At 46.3% G+C, this 19,080-nt stretch overlaps 1 long non-coding RNA gene across 1 annotated transcript in view; it reads right to left on the bottom strand.

Annotated features, from left to right (window-relative positions):
• Nucleotides 1-19,080, bottom strand: part of LOC309651586 — a 71,784-nt gene that overhangs the window by 42,067 nt on the left and 10,637 nt on the right. Inside the window, exons 2-4 of the long non-coding RNA XR_014258242.1 lie at nt 17,908-18,001; nt 15,516-15,642; nt 15,081-15,222 (exon numbers count right to left, since the gene is read on the bottom strand). This is a non-coding gene — a long non-coding RNA (uncharacterized lncRNA). The remainder of the gene's footprint in view (nt 1-15,080; nt 15,223-15,515; nt 15,643-17,907; nt 18,002-19,080) is intronic.

Here is a 19,080-nt window from a genome sequence, read left to right on the forward strand (position 1 = left end):
GCTAGCATCCATCTAAACAGTGGGTATTTATTTTTAGGACACCATTATACATTTTGCTTAAGAAAAAGAAGCTCTAGAATTTCTGAAAATCTTTTTTAGGCCATGCATAGAATTTCATGTGTGCTGCACCATGGGTTTCCCACTACCATCATACAAAAATATCCCCCCCTTAGACTGTCCTCTGCCTAAAATTCCACCACTGTGGATCCAGTTGTCTTTCCATTTGGCTCCTGCGGAGTTAGGGAACCTAACAGCTGCTAATGACAGTATAGCAGGAGTAAAGCTCTACTCATAAACTTAAACATGCAAAAATATGATCATATTTATTTTCCTCAACTCAAACTAATTCCAGACCCCTGAGCCCTGAATCCTCCCACAGGTTCCCCCCGCCACCTGCCCATTCTCCTGTCTCTGGCCCCTCTCTCCAGGTCTTTCAGAAGTTCTGGCTTCTCATTCTAATAAGGCTTGGGTAGGACGTGGACCCCAACTAGTAGGTGTCTACCTCATTTGCCTGATCCAATCCCCTGGGGATAGGCCCTAGGTGGCTTCACATCCTCCCTAAGATAAGCAACACTATGGTGACCATCTCAGTCCCAGTGAGGTTCTCTGGCACTTGAGAGCAGTTGGCTAGGTGCTAGGGTACACGTATGCCCAGTTTCGTTCTGCACTGCCAGATTGCCCTTTAAGACCTCTAGACTATAGAGATCATGGTTTCTGGTTCCCCATGGCCTGCCCAACATTTGGCATAACCTGGCTTTCTTATTTTTGTCAACTTGATGCGTGTAATGTGTATCTCATTTTGGCTTTATTTTTTCCTTTCTGTGATTACCAATGACATTGAACATTTCTTCAGGTACTTTACAGTCAGGTTTCCCTTCTGTGAAATGCCTGCTGTGTCCTTTGCTCATTTTTCTATATTGTTCTTCATCTTTTTACTGTTGATTTCCAAGAGTTCTGAATGTTACCTTATTGCTGCCTTTTCTAACTTTTTATTCTGAAATATTTCAAACTAACAAAATTATCATAAGAGATTTCCAATTGTTGATATTGTTCCACACTTGCTTTATCTCTCTCTTTCTATGATATAAGTATAGATATAGATATATAAATATATTTTGCTGAAACATTTGAAAATAAGTTGCTGACACATTCATACACTTCACTAAGTATTTCAGTGTAAATCTCCTACAAACAAGGACATTCTCCTATATAAACCATAATAAAATTCCCCCACTCAATAAATTTAACATTTATACAACACTAATGTCTGATTTAGGGTTCATATTCAACATTCCCCATTTGTCCCAATAATTTTTGACATCATAAAAAACGCCTCCCAATCTGTCATCTATTTATTAACATCATCTATGAAGATCATTTAACAAAATCTTTAATATTGATATCATCAAATGCGTTAATTGTTCTCCCTAAGAAGAGAGGTTTTGAGGGTCCCATTTAAGAAGTTTTTGGCTATCAAGTTGCAAAGATGTGTTTCAACAATTTCTCCTGTTAACTTTATAGTTTCACCTTTCAAATGTAGTCCTTAAATCTAAGTGGGGTTTACCTTTGTATAGGACAAGAAATAGGCATTCAACTTTTTTTTTCATAGAGTAAGTTTTTCCAATGCCATCTAAAAAAACAGTCGTCTTTTCTTCCCCCAGGTGTTTGTGGCACTCTGTCACACACCAGGCTCCCACGTCCAGGGCTCTGCTTCCAGGGTCCCTCTTCTTTCCATATATATCTATTTGCCCATTCCCGCACAGGAACTACCCATGGCTTTGCCATACGTGATCATATCTTTCTGTCTGATAAATTGTGTTCTCTCTTTTTGCTCTTATTTTTCAAACTTGACAGCTATTTGGGGACTTTTATTCTTCTACATCAATCTTAGATTATATTTTGTAAGTTCCACAAACATTCTGCCCATAGCCAGCCACTGTAATAACCTTGATACACAGCTGCCCTGACACTGAGTGGCAAAGTTACAAATGAAGGTACTATCTCTGAAAAGTCATTTCATATCATACCACAAGATGCCAACATTTATCTTGAAAACAGACAAATAAAAGCAAATGTTTGTGAAGTGGTTGTGAATCCCAATTCACAAGTGCGAATGTCCAAGGAAGGACACTTTTTCTAACATTCTCAAAACTGGCCTGAATTTCTTTTTGGAGCTCTGCTGGGGTAGTAGAAACTTAATTTCAGTTAATTAATTTCATCCCACTTTCTCTGAGGTGGTATTTGAGTTCCAAAGGACTTACAGAGAACCAAGGCTTCAAAGAGCGGGGAGATTTATTACATCATCAATATCACTAAGTCAGGTAAGCATCATTAAACGTCTATTTTCCCTCTACTCCTCAGTCAATGGTCTCCAAAAGTCCCTCTCTCCTCCTCTCTCGGGCTCCTGGCGATCATCCTGTGGTTGCATGAAGGGGATTGAGAAGTGCTGTGAGACCCCATCTGACTAGGTGCTCCACACAACCATCAGTCCTCTGGGACCTTGCCACCCCTCAAAACTCTACCAGGAAAACTGGGCACAGGTGCCCTGTACTCTCAGATCCCACAAATCTATCTGTTAGGGTCTCAGCAAGGTTCATTCTCCCCTCCCTGGGACTGCCAACAGCTGCTTTTGTATTAGGATTCTCCAGAGAAATAGAACCAACCGGATGTGTGTGTGTATAGAAAGAAAAATTGATTATAAGGAATTGGCTCACATAATTTTGGAGGCTGGCAAGTCCAAAATCTGCAGGGTGGGCTGGCAGGCTGGAGAACCAGGAGAGCAGATGTTCCAGTTCAGGTCTGAAGGCTGTCTGCTTTAGAACTGGGAAGAGACTGGCAGATGAAGCCCAAAGGCAGTGTGCTGGAGAATTCTCTCTTGCTTGGGGAAGACTTGTCTTTTTATTCTGTGCAGGCCTTCACCCGACTGGATAAGCCTACCCACATTTTGGAGGGCAATCTGTTTTACTCCAAGTCCACCGATTTAAATGTTAATCTCATCCAAAACACCCCTACAGAAACACTCAGAATAACGTTTGACCACAGATCTGGGTACTGTGGCCCAGCCAAGTTGACACATAAAATTAGACACCACACTCTCCTTGAATAATGCTATATCAATCAGTTTCCAGTCAGGTAATTCAACATAAAGTATTTATAATATTAATGAGGTATAATTCACGTATCATGAAATTCCCCCTTTTAAAGTGTACAATTCAGTGGTTTTTAGTATATTCACAAGGTTGTGCAACCATCACCACTAACTAATTCCAGAAAATTTTCATCACCCCAAAGAGAAAACCCATACCTATTAGCAGCCAGTGAGAGGATTTAATATAGGGAATTGGCTGGACGTCTATCAGAGGACTGAAAAGGCAGAAAAAGAACACTGATGTCATGCAAACATGTAACTGCAGGAAACAGCTACCACTCCTAGAACGGGGAGGACAAAGGGAAGAGATCAGAACCCAGCACCCTGGAAGAGGGGTCTCACAGAGCTGGGACTCAAATCTCTGAGGAGGGGGCATGAGCTAATGATGCCATTGAACCACGAGAGCCCAGAGGGAAGGTCTAAGTTACCTCTGATGGGGTGTGATGGGTCGATTGTGGGATCATAGAGAAACACTGGAAACTGGACCCAACTCTGCTGCCAGGGTAATGCTGACAGCAACAGCAAATACACAGGAGTATGACCCTTCTCCATCCTCCTGTCTTCCGGTCTCCCTTTAGCGTTCCTTATTAGCAGGACCTGGCAGGGAGCTGCTAGCAACAAGGAAACTGAGTTGCAAAGTTACAGCTTCACCGTCATAAAGCAGAGTATAGAAGAGCTTTTAGGAGCGGAGAGATGACAGCTTATAACACCACATCTCTCAACTCTGCATGACCCCAGCCTAGGGAGGGGAAAGGAGACTTATCTGGAGTTTGGAGGACAGGGTTGGCGGAAGTCTTGCTCTTGCCCATGATATTTTCTTCCTGTTGCAATTACTTTGGCACTATGTCCTCTCCCTGGTCCTAGGGCCTGTTAACATGATTCCCAGAGACACCTGGGTATGGAGACTGGGCTGTTGTGATGTGGGGAGGTGAAGGATGACAAAAGAGACTGCATTTATGCCCAAGTGGACTGGATTATACCATGTGTCCTTTGAGCCACATAGCACACAGTGCTGCCTGAGACTGATGAGAGCTTCTGGCTCAGGTGATGTGGTCCTGGCACAAAATCGCACTCACCCATATGCAGAACTGCACCAGTTTTAAACCTGGCATTACCTTCCTCGATGAAGTAGAGAAAGACAACAGCACCAGTCTTAGTAGATAGAACTGCACTTCTCTTCAATACACAAAGGTGGCACAAATGGGGGCAGTCAAGCTTCAAAAAGGTCCGCTGTGACCCTCGCTCAGACATTATCGTACACAAGTGTGAGCTTATTGCGTGGCCACCTCTGCCTGTCCCAAATAATGTTGCTCGTCTCTCCCCTCTGTGCCCTGACTTCATGGCCTCCATCTGTTTACTTTAGATAAATAAACACTGTTTGATTTACCCACGTAATGCCTGTGTCTGGGTTTTCCTTTAATCCAAGTCCACTATTGACATTTGTCTATACAGTATAGTGCTTGTGCAATTTTCCATTACCTGAAGAGCTTAAGTTTTGAAATGCAAAATGTCAGAGGGAAAAGTCTATTTTTTTCTTTGCATTTTCGCTATCATCTCCTCTCCAGAAAGAATCAGCACAGAATGGCCTAGTTGCTTCAGAGTAGGTGGTAGAGTGGGAAAGAGACGAGTCACAGTTGCTTTTTTTTTTTTTTTTTTAAATTTGACTTTGTAATATTACATACGTTCGGTTCACAAAACAAAAATGTACAGTTACAGAGTGAGCGTCCACGTAGCCATAACCCAGGGCAAGAAATGTCGCAAGCCCCCCAGAAGTCCCCATGTGCCCCCTCGATGACACTAACATCAACCTGCCCTGAAGGTCATTGCTCTGCTGATTTCAGGGTTTGGAGTGTGCCAGCTCGGCTAAACCGAAATTAGGCTTCCCGGAATCCCTGAGTTACCTGTAGAATAAATCAGTTACAGTTGTCCGCCTCTCCTAACCCCCAATTTTTTCTTGTATAGATTTGGAAGGTAGAAGTGAAACAGCAGCTGTTACTTTCTGAAGGTCATCATGGTTAGATGTGGTGGCAGACATATGCAGGTGTCCCTCTGGACCCCAGCTCGTCCTCACTTTTCCCTGCCTGCTGAACCAAGAGCGACCCCAGCTGCAAACTCTCAGACCTGGCAGCCACACAGGGGCACTAGCCTTCTGGATTCGATTTGCTAAAATTTTGTTAAGAACTTTTGTATCTACGTTCATAAGGGGTATTTATCTAATTTTATTTTACTTTATTTTTGCAATATCTTGCATAGATTTTTGGTATTAGGGTTATGCTTACTTCAAAAATTTAGTCAGATAGTGGTCCCACATTCTTTATTTTCTAAGAGATTTCATATAAGATTGGTGTTATTTTATTTCATCCTTAAATTTTTTATAGAATTCACCAGTAAAGACTTTAGAGCCCGGAGTTTTATTTCTGGGAAGTTTTGTTGTTGTTGTTGTTGTTGTTGTTTTAACAACAAATCAATTTTGTCTAATAGATATAGGGCTATTCTGAGTTTCTGTTTCATTTTGTGACATTTCTTGTCAACTATATTTTTCAAGTTATGTGTTCATTTCATCTATGGCATTGAATATTTTGGTATAAAATTATTTATAACACCCCCTTACTAACTTTTTAATGTCTGTGGTAATAATGCTTTATTTATTCTTGATGTTAGTCATTCGTCTTCTCTCTGTATTTTCATGATCACCGTAGCTAGGGATTGATTTACCAATTTTGTTAATCTTTTCAAGGAAACAACTTTTGACCTTGTTAATTTTTTTTTGTTATTTGATCTTTTCTATATTAATTTGTGCATTTATCTTTTTTTAATTCTACTTACTTTGGGTTTACTTTGCCTCTCTTTTTTTGTTTTCCCTTAGCTTTTAAAGGATAAACTTGGGCATTTGTTTTGGACCTTTCATCTTTTCTAATATAAGCATTTAAAGCTATACATTTCCCTCTAAACACTGGTTTAACTAAATCCACACATTTAGTTATTGTATGTTCATTTTCATGCAGTTGGAAACACTTTTTAATTTCCTTGGGATTTCTTCTTTGACCCAGGGATTATATAGAACTACATTGTTTAATTTTGAATACGTAGGTGTTTTTCTAGATGTCTTATTATTATTGATCTCTCATTTAATTCAACATTGGTCAGAGAACATACTCTGAGAGCCCCAAATTCTAAATTTAGCTCTCATAAATTCTATTCTTCCTTAATACTCTTCACCATTATGTTAGCTGACTAAAGTCTTCGAGCAGATTTTTAAAAATAATATTGTGTCTGGCTTTTCTTACTGTGCTAAGTGGGAGAGCTAATCCAAATTACCTAGTCCTTCATTACCAGGCGTCACTATAGTTGCTTTTACAAACATGTATCATTCAGACTAAATCAATAATTTAGCATCAAAGCTATGCCGTAAATGCTTTTTGGTGGAATTTTTCTGCATGGAATAGACCAGCTCTTGAAACATGAGTCAAATAAAGTTTGGGCCAAAGGTATTTTCTCCCTGTCCTAGTACAGCCTTCAGAATCAAACTTGGGAGATCTTTTTATTAGGACTTCCAACAGGTCCCCCAAATTGGGGTCCTCTGTCTCAACCATCTTTCACTGCCTATTCAGTTTACAAGAATGTCTCTGACATTTATTAGGTGGTAATTTCTAAGGAGGAAGAAACTTCATTTCCCCTCTTCTTCTTCTATGCCTTGATCCCTGTTTAATCAACCTAAAAGACTCATTCTGGACTGCTCTCCTCCTCGACAATTAGAAACAACATTTTCTAGAAAATTCTACAATGCTCTAGCTAGTCTTCCGTTTTCCTCAAACTCCAATGTCGTTGTTTGGCGGCGAGGGTGGGAGGTGCAGGGGGGGAGCTTATTCCCCCCTCATGTCTCATTCTGCATGGAGGGGCACCATTCTTTGTAACACTTTTGGCCTCACTCAGATTGGAGCATTAGAAAAGAGAAAGCGGGCGCGTGCAGTCCAGCCTCTTCTGCACTTTCTCTTGGGCACAGGTTGCCCTAAGGAAGCACATCTTCTGTTATACTCCTCCAAGAGCGAAAATTCCCAAGCCAATATTTCAGGTGGGTACATCTATCCAAATACGAGGTTAGAAAGCCCAAATATCAAGTTCAATCATAAAGGAGCTATTTTGGTGTTTATATGCCTTATTCTCTTGCCGTATTTCTCAGGACATTCGGAAACTAGGGTAGGGTAGGAAGGTGCTACTTCCGAGGCTCTCTTGAACCCAGTTGATATGCTAACCAATTCTCTTCCTAAAGTGATCAGTCCATCCTTTGTTTAAAAAAGACAACATTCTCATATTCTCAAACCTTCCATCGAGAGCCTGTGGCTCTCCTGAAATGGTTCCTTGGTGCAGAGGCACTTGGATGTAACGCATCCATGGGGAAGTTTTTCCACCGCGTGAATCTGCTCATCATATTGTTTTTTTTCGTCACCACGGATTATCTGGACTATCAAAAACTTCACATGGCCCTTGAATCCATCAAAGAGTTTTAACTAAAGGAGTCTTAATTGTGACAGATAAGAAAGGTCAAAAGTGGGGAGGGGGGGCAGTGAAAATATGGGTAAGTTTCTCTAATGAAAGAAAAACAGTGCTCTTGAGTCTCCAGTGTGATGTGATGGAACAGACCTGAGCTCAAATTCCAGTTCTGTGACTTTGAGCAGATACTTGGCCTCTCTGAGTCCCAGACCCCTCCCTTAGGAAAACAGACAAATAATGTCCATTTAGAGGGCTGTTAAATGAGGTAACATATTGGAAAGCTTGAAATGTAATGAGTACTCAATAACGGCAGTTGCTTTTCCCTTCCAAAAAAGCCAACTGGATCAAATTTTCTTGATTATCTTAGAATGTCTTGGGGAAGATTCACAATAATACTGAAAACCAGAGAAATAGGAAGATGGGTAAAAGCAAAACAAACAAAACAAAACAACAGAGTTCAGAGAAGAAATGATTCAGTAAGGCAGCTTACATTTGTACAACTTAATGCTTTGCCAAAGGGCTCCGCTAACTGTTATTTGATTTGAACCTCGCAGTAGCTCTATGAAATTGATGGGGCAAATACTACTGGGTCCATTTGAAACATGAGGATCTAAAGTTAAGAAATCGTACATGATTGCTCATGGCTCTTCAATGTCCAATCTAGCACGTCTCTCCCATGGTACCCTCTACGTGTCACGGTTACTCTGAAATAATGACCATATGATGCCACCCGTGTGCCCATATGCGTTTCTCAGAGTGCAAATCTCACATTCATTTTGTCCTCACAACAAGGATTTCTGCATGTTTTACAGATGAGGAGCCCCAAGCTTCAGAGAGGCCAAGAAGCCAGCCCCAAGTCACAGAGCTAACACAGAGGCTGTGCTCGTGGATTTTAATCACACGAAGGATATCAAGGGCGATGGAGAGGTGGGTTCATGTCTGGGGTGAAAGCAGAGCAAGTGTTCTTCAGCCCGGGAGAAGGACCTTGCACAAGTGGCCCTGGCCCTCATGGTCACAGAGACTGGCACAGCCAGCACTCTGCCCAGGTCATTTAATATAATCTGCAGCAATGGTGTGATTTATTGATGGCTTTCATTCCCCACTGGGACGGCATGAAAATAATCAGATGAATAATGAGCTCGTGAAGATGGATGCAGTCTGAGCCAGCTCCCACAGAAGGGAAATATATGCTGGGGTTCTGCCTGGAGCAACGCAGGACGATGAATGTTTCTGCGCAAAGCTGGGCCTCATTTGCTCCTTTGGCAGTGAGGCACTGCTCTCTACAGACACAGAGAGGCTTAAGAGGTAATAGCACTGGCATTTCCCTGTTCCAGGAGTGGAGATGAGATGAGCAGTGATGGGCTCCAGGATGACAAAACAGCCTGAGCCTCATTCTTGGGGGATAAAAGCTGCATTTAACCCTGTGGTAGCTGGCAGGAAGGCCAGCCCCTCCGAGGTTTTCTAATGCATGGGTGCCTGTCCTACTTGAGCATGAGCCATGGGACTTCCCTGCTGGTGCAGCCATGCAGCTTTACTTATCTGTTGCTGATCACAAACCACCCCAAAACTTAGGGGCTTCGCGTAACAATCATTTTATTACTCACAATTCTGTGAGTCAGAATTTGGGTGGCTCAGGGGGAACGCTTATCTCTGCTCCCTGTTGTGTTGGCTGGAGTGGCCCACCTGGGGCTACAGGATCCAAGGTGAGCCCACTCACATGTCTGGGGTCATGCTGTCTGTTGTCGGCTGAGGGCCTCAGTTCTCCTCCGCACAGCCTTCCTCCAACAGGACAGCCTGGACTTTTTACGTGGCAGCTGGGTCCCAAGAGCAAAAGTGAAACTTGCAAGTCCACTTGAGCCTGGACTTTGGAGTCCCAGAAAGTCACTTCTACACATTCTCCTTGTCAAAGCAAGACAAGGCATGAGGCCAGCTCAGATTCAAGGGGTGGAGAAATAGACTTCATCTCTGCATGTCACTGCAAAGGGGTGTGGACACAAGAAGTATGATTCCTTGGGGGTCACTGGGAACCGGACTCTGAGTTGGAGCTTAGCGAGTGAGAAGGATATTTAGGGCCTCTCCTCCAAGGAGAGCCCTTGGGATGGTCACCTGTGGAAGGGAGGGGAAAGGACCTGGAGGGGGCAGAGGGAGATGCTGACCAGCAATCAGGTCCAAAGAGAGCCCCAGCCTACGCCACAGAAGCACTGAAGGTAAGATGGCCCTTCAGAGCTGTCCCGAGGTGGGAACAGTGGCCAGGAGTTCATACACCAAAATCAAAGGATGTGGGTGCCTTGGAAAGGGGCATGACCTTGGGCAAGGCAGTCCCTAAAGGAGCTGACCCCTGGAGGCTGCCTGCCCACAGCACTCCCTGCATCTGGGAACAGGCCCTGCACTGAAGGGGCATCGGGACAGCCTTCGTGGTGCCCACCGACGTTCTACCAGGCTTGCCTTCCCCAAGAATCTATTTTCCTCCCAGCTTCCCACCACCCAAAGGACAAGGCAAGACACCTTGGACTCCCCTGGACCTCCCTCTCCCAATCTACCACCTTAGCATTCCCCTCCTCATTGTCCAGCATCTCCCTCCCTGCCCTACCTGGTGCCGCTCTTACCTGGATGACTGAGACAACCTCCTACCAGGTTTCCTCTCTTCTGCCCTCTCCCCTTCAAAACCAATGTTTCTGCAGCAGCCAGAGCTGTCTTTCTAAGACAGAATCGATCCCTGAGACTCTCCTGCTTAAAGCTCTTTCCTGATCCCCACAACCTCAAGACCAAACCCTGGCTTCTCGACATGGCTTCCCAAGCCCAACACATGGCCTGGCCACGGCTCCGGCCACTTCTCCCTTCACATTCCCCTGGACCCTCGGGAGCACTGAGCACTCTCTTGTCTCTGTTCCATCTGCCTGTACACCCAGTCCTGTGTATCCCCCTTTTCTGCCTCCCTCATTCCCCCTCAGCCCACCCTTGGCTCACTCTTCAGCTAGCCATTTGGGCTGGCAGCCTTCCCAAGGTCCCAAGCCCGCCCCAAGTGTGTCAGGCGGCCTTCCTCACATTCCTGTGGCACTTCTGCTTCCCCACTTCAGCACTCTGCACACGGGTGCAGGTATAGGTGCCCATGATGTCTGCCTGTCTCCCCCTAGATGGTGAGCCCACCAGGGCCAGCCCCGTGTTCACTGCACCCCAATGAGGAGAGCATGGCATCATGCAGAGCTATATGCTCAGCACATCACAGGGGCTCAACCACGTGTTCTCTGGGTTACTTGTGATCTGATAGCTGGAGGGGTGACAAGAGGAAGGAAAAAGAGGACTGCACCTGAGGTCCTGAATTAGACCAACCTCAGGAGATGAATGCTCTCAGGGGAGGAGGGAGAGCTGTTCTGGAAAACGGGCCTGACCTACATTCTGTGCCTGGCCAGCCTCAGCCTGCCGTGGTGAGAGCCCCATCTCAGATGTGAGATTGACCCAGGGCCATGGGAGCCTGAAGGACGCCTGGCGACACCAGGCAAGCTGTGGAGGGCACCACTTCCCTTTAAGATAATATCCACATCTCTACTCCCTACTGGGCTTTTCCACATTGGCAAAGCCCTCCACATTTCCTCACACTCTGTCTTCCTCCTGCCCCAGAGAAATGCTGCCAACCCAGTGCAAGAGAACTGCCCATCATTTCTTGAGCTCTTACACTGTCCAGTGCACTCTATAGGGATTATTATCCTTGTTTTTCAGGTTAGGTAACAGAGGCTCAGAGAACTTAAAGTGACTCACCCAAGGTCCCTGCAATTAGTACATGGCAAATCTGGGATTTGAAACCAAGTCCTGTGTCCTCTGAACACCTGAGGTTTTGCATGAGGCCCACCACCTGGAAGAGACAGAGCTAACGCCTCAGAAGGTACCCACAACCAAAGAGGGATGGGGCCTTGGCAAACAGATCACGAAGTTCACAGTTCTAACCTCTATGATCCACACTACCGTTCACAAACACAGGACTGGAAGGGACCTTGAAGACTATCTTGTCTAACTACTCCATTTGTATTTAATGTTATTTTGCGAGCCCTCAGGGCTACGGTTTTAAGATCCATCCATGTTTCTAAGAGAACATCTGGTCTGTTGCTTTTAAGTGCTTCCAATGCTGCATCAACCCTGGTTTACTGCCCACCGCTGCGGGGATGGACGGCCAGATTACAGCTCACTCCACAGATTCCGCCGCGCTCACCCACAGTCATGGCTCTGTCTTAAAGGAGAGAAAACCAGGGCCACGGAATGGGGAGCGGCTGGCAGCCATATTCACCTGTCATAGCCATGTCTAGTTAGCTCCCTGGCAACCCCCGGGGGAAAGGCATTTTTCTCTCCTAATTTGTACACATCCATTCTGGAAAGGGCTCTGAGTGACCTTGCTTGCATATTCATACACATGAGAATCCTGGGGCTGGGGCATTCTGATAGGCTGAGCCTGGTCATGAGACCACCCTGGTTTGGGGTGGGTGAAGCCATTCCTTACCTCCCAACAGGGGACAAATATGATGGGGAAGGGACACTTAATTCTTCAAAGAGAAGAGCCGTCTTGGCAGAGAAAAACAACAAGCGTCCACATAGGGCCTCATGGTCCCTGCCAGGCTGGGACACCAGTGCTGGTCAGAGGGGCAGGGTCCTCTGTGAGGGTGGGGCACAGTGTACTTCTAAGACGCAGGGGTGAGTGCGTGGCCCTAGGCTGCCCACTGAGAGTGGTGTATCTCCTGTGGTGTGCTGCCACACAGGGCAAAGAAGCCCGATCCAATGCCCTTGAGGTCCCTCTGAGGTACTGAGCAGGGAGAAGCAGGACCCCTTGTTTACCACACACCCCTCCCCCCACCTTGGTCCCAGCCAGAGCATGGAGATAGCGAGCCTTGGCTGATACCCTCACCGAATTTGCACAGCAGCAGGCTCGGGGTGAAGAAGATCTCCAGACCCATAACGGAGATCCATTCTACTAAACGTGGAGTTCAGGCCCTGTTGCCAATGTAATCTCTCAGAACACAGAGGAAGGAGAGTGACTCCTTAATTCTGGTCCCCCAAAGACTGGCTGTTGAAATGGACAAGAAAGGAAATTGAGGACATACGGTCAACCCAGAACATGGCTGAAGACTAGGTCTGTGCCCACATCCCACACTCTTTCCTGTGTCCTGGGAGCACCTGAGTCTTGGCATGAAGCCCAGGCAGGGCAAGCCGCAGAGGCAGAGCTAATGCCTCGGAAAGTGCCCACGAACACCGAGGATGGGGATTTGGCGAATCAACCTCCAGCCTCCTTTCCCTTCTGTGGGGCAGCTCTGAGGCCGCTCTCCTGGGCCTCCCAGGGCTCCCACTGGGATTAAGCTTTCCTTGCCCACAGTGGAAACGCGGGCATGATAACACACATTCCATGAGCTCCCTTCCTTTCTTGCCTCACTTCTCCACTCCCTTGCCCATGTCTCCTGGGATCACTTTTCAAAAAATGACCTACACTCAAATCCTTCTCGCAGGTCTGTATCTGGAGGGACTCAAACTAAGATAATGTGATAACCGGGAAAGTAAATATGGAAACCGGGAGATGTAGTAGTAATAGAGTGGATAATCCTACTCTGGGTTTGGAGTCATATGTTCTGTGTTTAATCTGTCTCTACTAGTATATAAATATTTAATATTAAAATGAGTGTTTATAGACTTTAGGAAGGAGATCTCAGGACAAGCAGAGCTGGAAACTCTAGAAACAGGAAGATGACTCAAGAAAGATGGGAGGCTTTTACAAATTCTGAGAATACACAAATAATTCATTCCTCAGAGGCAAAAAGGACAAAGGGCAAAAGAAGCATCGTGGCAGGCAGCAACAGAGGCTCCACCCCCAGCCCGTAAAGTGGGTGTTGGGAGAATGCGCTTAGGCTTGCGAATATCCCCAGGACAATAGAAGGGGCTTTGGTAACATAGTTCCACATGAATACGAAGAGGAAGGGACAAGCTGGTGCTTGTGGCAGAGTGGGCGGCTCACAGGTGACAGTGAGAAAGCAGAACTGCAAACCTCCCATTTTACTCCCGTCTTTCCTACCCAGGCAAAGGTTCTGGAACTTTTAAAAGGTGAAGACAGACTGAGTTAAGAGAAATCAACACACAACTAAAGTCGAGGCAGGCGCTGGGGCTTGACAGGGTTACAGGGCTGGTAGACCTGGTGAGGCTGAGCTCGGACTCCCCAGCCGACCAATCTCCCTTCTGAGGGCAGCTGGCAAGTAGTAACTGCGGGTGGGCTGCAGGGCTCTCTCCTTAGTCCCAGCATGTTTTCCACAAAACACAATGATGATCCTAAGCACACTGCTTGTCACAGAGAAGGCTCTAAACCAGCGGTTCTCTCCCCAGGACATCTGCAAGGTCTAGAGACCCCATTAGGTTGTCACAACTGTGTGTGTGTGGTGCTACTGACACGCAGCGGTCAGAGGCCAGGGATGAGGGTAAGCCAGGGTCAGAGGCTTAACTTCCTACAACGTGCAGGGCAGCCCTCACCACAAAGAATTACCTGTTCCAACATGGCCATGGTGCCAAGGTTGGGAAACCCAGCTCCAGATGGATGACTGTTGAATGAGTGAGGAACAAGTGAGCGCCCACTGCATGCCCTGTGGATGTACAGATGACTAAGACGCAGCCTCTCCCCTCAGGAGTTTATACTCCGGTACAAGACACAGAGGCAGGTGGCTGTGTAACACGATGAAATGTGCTTTAATGGAGGGGATGGGAGAACAGAGATAAAAGAATCACCGATCCCACTAAGCAAAGGTGCCATGTGAGCTGGGCTTTGAAAGACGACGCTTGGTCAGGACACGAGGTGGAGATAAAGGGTGAACAGAGGCATGACACGTGCCTGGTGTGTTGGGGACACCACAAGTAATCCAGTGTGACTGGAGTGCAGGGTACTTAAGGAGGAACACTGGAGACCGTTGCCATGGGAGGGCGCCGATGCCACGGTGAGGCCCCTTGACTCTGTGTTACAGGCACAGGGTTAAGAAAGTTTTTAGGCAGATGGTAACATGGTCAGAACGATCTCGTTAAAATAAGAATATATCATTATCTCTATGGTTAAAAAAAATCTTCTCTCATGTAAAGAATTAGTATAACATTAGTCTCATTCATAAAGCCACTTGGATGATCTCACAAAAAACACAGTGGAATATTTTGGATCCTTCTAGAGGACACCAGAACCCTCTGTCCCGTCCACCCTCATCAATCCCTCCCTTTGCCCTGCATATGTGCCAGATTTTTTTAAGTGTACAATTCAATAATTCTCAGTAAATTTACAGAGTTGTGTAACCATTACCGTAATCCAGTTTTAGGACATTTCTGTTACCTCAAAGAGTCCCACGTGGGCATTTGTAGTCAATCCCCATTCCTACCCCTGGCCCCAGGCAACCACTAATCTGCTTTATGTCTCTATACGTTTGCTATTTCTAGATACCTCATATAAATGGAATCACACAATGTGTGGTCTTTTGCCTCTGGTTCCATTCGCTCAGCATCATGTTTCCAGGTTCATCACATGGCAGCATGAATCAGCAGTGTGTTCTTTTTTAATGCTGAATGATACTCCAGTTGGACGCCTGTTTCAAAGACAATGGTTCTAGAATGTAAGGTGGGTAGGAGGAGGAAGAAATAGAAGCCAGGGGACCAGCTAGGAGACCATGATGGTTGTTCAGGCTGGAGACAAAGGAGGCCTGAGGTGGTGGAGTGGCAGTGCGCATGGAGAGAGGAAGGGATGGAGGTTACTGGGCCTGAAGACGATCTGCTCACATGGGGCTCGATGGGGAACGTGAGAAGCCTGGGGGAGGTCTGGATTCCCACAGGGCTAAGGAAGGGGCAAGGGAGCTGACAGCACCTCTGGGCAGAGTCCTACCTGGCTGATGGGGCGGAGTCCAGTCAGCCCCGAGGACCCTCCTGGTGGCCTGCTGAGAGGCTGGCTCCTTGGGCCATTGGGATGAAGACACTGAGAACATGTCTGTCACTGTGCTGATGACACAAAGCTGTGAGGAACAGCAAATTTGGGATGACTCAATTCAAAAACATCTTGGCAGGCTCAAATGATGGGCCATGGCAGAATCTGGGCAGCTCTATGGTGGTTAAGACCTAAAACTACCAGGGGACTATGGTTTTCTGGATACATATCTGTCTTCCTGGCATGCTGTGAGCTTCGTAAGAACAAGGACAGTGCCTGGGGACACAAGGAGGATCACGTGAAAATGACCCCAGTAGCTGGCTATGGTTTTTGGGGCCTCCTCTTCTCAGCTTCCTATGGGACCAGGAGCTCCTTTGCTCCAGCAAGAGGGTCTGTCCTCCCTGAAACTCCCACAGGTCCCCAGGTCCCCACGTGAAAGGTGACTGCTTTCCTGGACCACTCCTCTAGTGTCCCTCCATCGGACTAACAAGCCCAGCATGCCTCTCCATGGGATGTTGAAAAGATGGGGACCTCATGTCTCTCCTTGCTGATCTTTACTTTGTGTGTTTCTCACAATAAAGTCTGCTCCTTAACCCTTACTGTGTATTGTGCAAGAATTTATGATACTATTTATCATAGTTGCAACTAACAACACAGTAGGGGTTTCTTCACCTTTGTATCCATGCGTGCCAACAGAGTGGCTGGCCCAGGCTAAGTGTTTGATAAATAGCTAATGGTTACCTGTCTTAAGAGCAATAGGTTCAGAATTCCAGGTGTTAAGCAAGGATTCCATCACTGTACTCTATTCATTGTGCCCCAATTCTTGGAAACTGGAGATTCTGATAACATTTACTGTAATTGCTAATTTAAAAAGTAGCATATGCTCTCTGAGGCAGATTTGGAAACTATAAGCAATGTTAACTTTTTGACTGATTTCTCTCTCTCGATACAGAAGGAATGTTCAGAATATTTATTCATTCATACATATATATATAGGAGACATACACACATGCCACAGATCTTTACTACATCATTGGTATCAACAGGAGGATTTAAGCGTCAACCAAAAAACATCTTTCTGCCATTAAAACTCTTTGGAAACACCCTTTTTCATCGGGGCAGAATATTCCGTCACATGTGGGTTACATGATTTACTTGCCCATTTCCCTCTCGCTGCCCCTTCAGGTTGTTGTTGTGTCTGGGGGCTGGCTTTGGTGATCCCTAAGTCTGTATGTCCCACGTGGGGCTCAGGAGTCCTTCCACAGGCACGTGATTTTGCTTCCCCCCTTTAGCCCACCTCTCTCAGTACCTGCAAACTCTCCTCTTCTGGTTCCCTTGCTCTGGGTTTATGTGCATCCTCAGCCCTCCCCCTGCTCCTTACCCCAGGGGCCAGTTCTGCCCCAGTTCCCTGTTTTCCCCCCACCAGCTAGAGCCCAGGCCTCCACACCCTCACTGTCCTGGAGGCCGCAGTGGTGGTAGTTCCTGGCTCTCTCCTGCCATCTCCTGCCCACTTGCAACATCTCTGGTACTCTAGCTTAATTCCTACAATGCTGGGCCAATTGGGAAAGGCCAGGCCTAAGCCAACACGACAACATTTAATAGGTTTAATTGTAAAGTCCCTTACTTATTTGTTCTCAGTTATCTGCATAATAACACTATGAGGTCTGATTTAATTACATCTGAAAACAGTCCTAGAGGCTTTACTTGGTAATAAGCTCCACAAGAATCAGTAATGGAATGTGGCTGTCAAAAAAAAAAGAAAGGTAATGCCATTTTCTAGTCACCTTTATAGCCTGTTTTTAGGCTCAGGATCACCCGGGGGATGTCTTGGGAAGGCAGATTTTGTTAAAATAAGGAAAAGGTTTTGTAACAGGGGCTGTCCTCCAATGAAATGAACTGGCAGTGACTGTTCATGTTCAAGAAACGATGGGATCCCTTATGCCTCCAAGACTTTATTGCTACCCACACAAACTCATTACGCACGCTTCTTAAGTGACTGTGGAGAGACTGAACACCCACACCAGCAGTAGGAGGTGTGAGCTCTGGGTTTACACGTGAACCTTCATTGTGCAGCTTGCTCCGTGGAGTTACTGAGAGGCCTTCAAAGGCTATGTGAGGTGTGTGGTAGCTCCCTGAGGTGGGTTCTGGCCAGGCCCCGAGGCCAGCTTTTCACTGCTGCTGGCCCATGGCACAGCGAGGCAGCACCCGGTCTCATGAAGTGGGGGGAGGAAGTGTCCTCCACTCTCCCTGACCACAGGCCCCACCCTGCCTTCCCATCGCCCTGGCATGCTCTGCTGCTGTCACTGCACCGACTGCGCTCAAATAAGCCAGGGCAGCTCCAACAGACACTTGCCTGTTACTCATTCAGCTCACGTTTCCGTCCTCTAGGCCTGTTGGGTAGATGGGTCTGCAGGCGTGGTTCACGAGTGCTTAAGGATCCATTTCCCCTGGGGAGAGGGAGCAAGAGAGGAAAGTCTTAAAGGGCCAAGGCAGAGGACACGTGAAAGAATGCGTCTGGCGGACAAGGGCAAGTGCAAAAGCAGGGGAGGCAGAGCGGCTTGGGATGCGGGTTGAGGACGAAAGCATTCAACACGGCAAGTAGCTTAGTCTGGCTGGGGCTGAGGTGCTGCAAAAAAGGGTGGGTGAGATGTGAAGCTGGAGAGGTAGGCAGGGCTCCAAATAAGAACAACCATGCTAAGGAACTTGGATTTCAAACTGAAGGCCATGGGGAGCCACCATCAGAGAACAGTACGAAAAGCCTGAGAATTCAAGGACTATGCGGTGGGCGGTTCCTTCCAAGAGCAATGACCAGCTGAAAGAAAGACTGAGAAGCTCTGATCCCTAAGTTCTTGATCTCATGGGCTCAACTGGCCAGCAGTGACTGACCTAGGCTTCATACAGCACTCTTTGGAGAGGGTGGTGTTTTGTCCTCACTGAAACACATTTGGATTTGTTTAGCATGCCCATCACACTTCTGCCAGCACAACCGTCTGTGGACTCACGTTCTACACAGACTTGGTATCAAAGACCACCTTGCTCCTAAGGAACCCATTTTTCTGCAAAATTAGGAAGTTGGTTGATAGACCTTATTCAAAGTTTTTACCATGTACCAAATCACTCAGAGGCAACTGGCTTTATAGAAGGGTGTAATCACCTATGGAAAACTCAAGTTAGAGCGCCACTGGAGAGACAACACCTTTGAGGTTAGTGCATTGATCTACAGTACATGATATATTCCTTGAACCAGCAACCAGTACACAGGGCCAGGAACCAAGCAGTGGATGTGGAGGTGCTTGCTTGTCACTTTCAGAACTAATGACTCACAGAATTTCTGCTTCCCATCCCTACAATTCTGTGCTCTGTTGGTTTACAGATTCTAGTCTTGAGAAAAGAATGCTTCAGTCAGGAGACAAAAACAAAGGTTTCAAAGACTTGGCTATCTTACCTCCTCATACTACTGTAGTGTTGTAACATAGCTACTACATAATTCAGGAAGAGAAAAGAATAGATGCAACCTAGAAGATCC

This window comes from Balaenoptera physalus (assembly GCF_965194825.1).
Source record: "Balaenoptera physalus genome assembly, chromosome: 2".
Classification (NCBI taxonomy): Eukaryota; Metazoa; Chordata; class Mammalia; order Artiodactyla; family Balaenopteridae; genus Balaenoptera; species Balaenoptera physalus.